The 3,480-nt window shown below is 44.3% G+C and overlaps 1 protein-coding gene across 1 annotated transcript in view; it reads right to left on the bottom strand.

Annotated features, from left to right (window-relative positions):
• Positions 1 to 1,018, bottom strand: part of LOC119425022 (disabled homolog 2-interacting protein) — a 217,406-nt gene extending 216,388 nt beyond the window's left edge. Inside the window, exon 1 of the mRNA XM_037692543.1 lies at positions 920 to 1,018. The gene's annotated coding sequence lies outside the window, so the exon portion shown is untranslated. The remainder of the gene's footprint in view (positions 1 to 919) is intronic.
• Between the last annotated feature and the right edge of the window lie 2,462 nt (positions 1,019 to 3,480).

Genomic DNA, 3,480 nt, shown 5'->3' with positions numbered 1-3,480 from the left:
GACTGCCTCATACCAGACCTCAGACCTGCAACAGGACCAGGTCTCCAAACAGACTGACTACCAGACCTCAGACATGTGATAGGACCAGGTCTCCATCAAACAGACTCCTTCTAGGGGCCGAGATTGGGTAGAGGCAGGGCAGTCGACCTGGGACCCATGGTGTCTCTGAGCAAGACACCCAATCCCTAATTGCTGCCCACTGCTCCACCTGTGTGTATTCCAGGTGTGATGAGTTAAATGCAGAGAACTAATTTTGCCACATAGCACTTTACTTCTTCATATCAGACCTCAGACCTGTGATGGGAGCAGGTCTACATCGAACAGACTCTTTATACAAGACCACAGACCTGGGGTAAGACTAGGTCTCCATCAAAGAGACCACAGACTCCTACCCTTCCTCCAATCTGAGATGAGACCAGGTCTCCAAAAACACATTGCCTCATACCAGACTTCAGACCTGTGATACAACCAGGTCTCAGAGAAAAACACTGCTGTCTTGTACTACGTATAACTGCCTTGTACTACGTATAACTGCCTTGTACTACATATCACTCAGAGCACTGATGGGAGCAGGTCTCCAACAGCCACACTGTGTATTTCAGTAGTTTATGTTTCATAAACCAGATTTAATCCATGAACAGAAACAGCAAAGTTTGTTTTTACTCAATAAAAGTCTGTTTTTTCCCTCTTTCTTGAGTTTTTCCTCTTCATTTCTGCAGCATACACTTCCAGAGTCCTTTCTGTTTGTGCTTTACCATTAAATACCCTTTCCCTCTACACCCCCCTCCTTGCCTGTATTCCCCCTCCGCCATTCCACGAGTCACCAGCCTCATAGGAATCCTCACAAAACATGGAACTCCTGCGTTCTTCGCAGAGTTAGTTCTCTGTGGACTGAGAGGGAAATAAAAGTGAAGCTCACCTCAAGTAAGGTCCAACCGCAGGTGAAAAACACTAAAGGAAGATCATCTCGATCCAAACAGAACACCATGAGCAACAAGTAGGAACTCCAAAATATTCTCCTCCCTCCCCTCAGTCTCAGAGTCCTGAACTCCCTCCCCTCAGTCCTCAGTCTGTAGTCCTGATCCTTGGTGTGGTTTTGCCTCTCTTTCAGGCTGCAGGAGCTGCAACGAACAGGATAGGAGTGTGTTGGTGTGTGTGTTTGTGTGGACTCCTGCAGTGGGATTGAGTCACAGCAGAGTTCAGATTCCTCCCTACCCTCCAACATTCACGCATACAGAGACAATCACAGAAGGGGTAAAAACACTCAAGCAGAGGTCAGAAGAAAGTTCTTTTTGTCTATGCTTGCCTCTCACACTTCTTCCAATGTCTGGACATTCTCCCCCCCCCCCCCCCCCCCCCCCCCCCCCCCAGCCCCCACCAACCAACCCACCACACAGAAGAAAGCCAGTGAGGGATGTGTGCACGCTCATGCTCAGAGAATGCTGTTGTGCATCAGCAGCTGGGAGGAGGAGAAAGAGGCGGAGTTTAGACCTCCGAGCTGAATTCCTGCATCTCCCGTTCAGCTAATCAGGAGCCTCACTGCAGTGGACCAAAAGCCACGAGGCCAGGCAGGGCCCCACAGCCCAGCTCCAGCTTTAAACCATTAACTGGGTTTGTTGGACATGTTGGCAGCAATATGCAGTGGTGATGTGAATTATTGTTGCATTTTGTTATCTCTGATTTTTCTATATTGGTTGCATATACCTGTATTTTTGCAAAATTAATCTGTCAATGCAAAGTGTTTGCTAAATGCTTTTTAAATAGTTGCAAGTTTTATTTATAATTATTTATAAGCGTTCAAGCAAAAACGAATAAACAGAAAATTAAAAGGTTACTCCCCCAGTTTCTTGGAAACTACTAAAATGTGATTTTCAGAAAAATAAAATCAAAAATCAGCAGCAAACATGAAGAGAACGACTTCAGTCACAGAATACAAAGGTGAAATGTAAATCAGGAAAATAATGTGTTGTGATGTTTTATATCCCCATTGCCACCCTGTCACTCTTATGTTTCAGACATATGTCCACAAATGTGTCAACAACCCCCTCCATGCTGCTTTTCTCTTGTGACTTTAATAAACGATGATACAACTTTATGTTGTGCATGAGTCTGCACAACTAAAAGGAAAATATAGGTAAATGAATCACAACCAAATTTCTCTCAAATGATAAAGGTGCAACTTTTGTCTGGGGTGTATTTCCTGTCTGTTTATACAGCTAAAAGATAATGCTAAACTCTTAAATTTTCATTGAGTCTAAATCAGTGTCATAACAGTGTTTATGAGCCACAAACGTACAAACTGGGAACCTCTGATCAAACAGAGCTTCGTGCCACTTCAACACAAAGTGAAACTTTTTGAAGAAAATTAAGGTGTCCATGTGTTTTCTGAACCACACAGAGACATTATCTATTTTTTGTTTGTTTTTGGTGAAAAACTGAACTTTGTTCACATGGGAACACTATTTTTCAAAAATATATTCTTATTGGTAATTTCTAAAAATATTCTCATAAAAATAAAACATCATAGATATCCCTTTCACATTTTAGGAGCAGAAGGCAGAGGGCACCATCCTGACAGTACCTCCCCCCAAGGATGTCCCCTGACGTCTCCAAAATCCACACCCCAAAACTTGGGTAGGAGGAAGGAGAACTGCTAGGATGGAGGGCACAAGGGGAACACACTAGGAAAAAAAAAGGTCAGAGGTCAGACCCACACGAAATTACATCGCCAAAGAATGTCCGGGAGTCTGTCCGAGAGTCTGTCCATCCTGTGACAGCAGTTCTGGTGGGCAGCCGGGAGGCCGTCCAGCACGTGGCAGCAGGTCCTGTGGGTGGCTGATTATGATGGTTACCCTGAGAGACCATGGGTACGTTTACATGGACATAAGTAACCGGATCAAATGGCCGGTCGGAATAAAAGTGTGTCATGTAAACACTCCGTTCGGGTTATTTTTTGTGTATTCGGCATAATCCGATATAATTTGTGATCAGAACGAAACGGGTGGTTTACGCCGATCCGTAACCCGATCAGTGCGCATGTAAACGCTTGATCGGTTCTTTTTCATCTGATCGTGAAAAACTGACCTGACTGCGCATGTGCGACTTTGCCATTTCTGCCTGGCTAATGCTAATAATATTAGCATGTCAGAGAAGCAAAACTGGTCGGTGAGCGACACAACATTTCTACTAGAAACTCTGAAAGAGCTCAAAATGATCTGTATTACCTGTAGCTCAGTCAGGGAGTGCAGTAACGTCTCCACCATCATTAAAACCTGTCGCGGGTCCATTTTGGGTGCTCAGGTTTGTTTACGTTCACCCGGAAGTAGAACTTCTTCTTCTGTGTTTTTTTTAAGGAGAGTTTACCACTCTGCGCATGTCAGTACTGCTGTTCAGAACAAAGCCCGCTGCATGTAAACACTCGTCATGAACAGATTGTGCCCATGTAAACAATACATTTGAATTACTCAAACAGAACACATT

Source organism: Nematolebias whitei, chromosome 18, assembly GCF_014905685.2.
Source record: "Nematolebias whitei isolate Nwh7 chromosome 18, NemWhi1, whole genome shotgun sequence".
In the NCBI taxonomy this organism is placed as follows: Eukaryota; Metazoa; Chordata; class Actinopteri; order Cyprinodontiformes; family Rivulidae; genus Nematolebias; species Nematolebias whitei.
The sequence above is the reverse complement of the archived record's forward strand: the minus strand, read 5'-3'. Positions and strand labels throughout refer to the sequence as shown.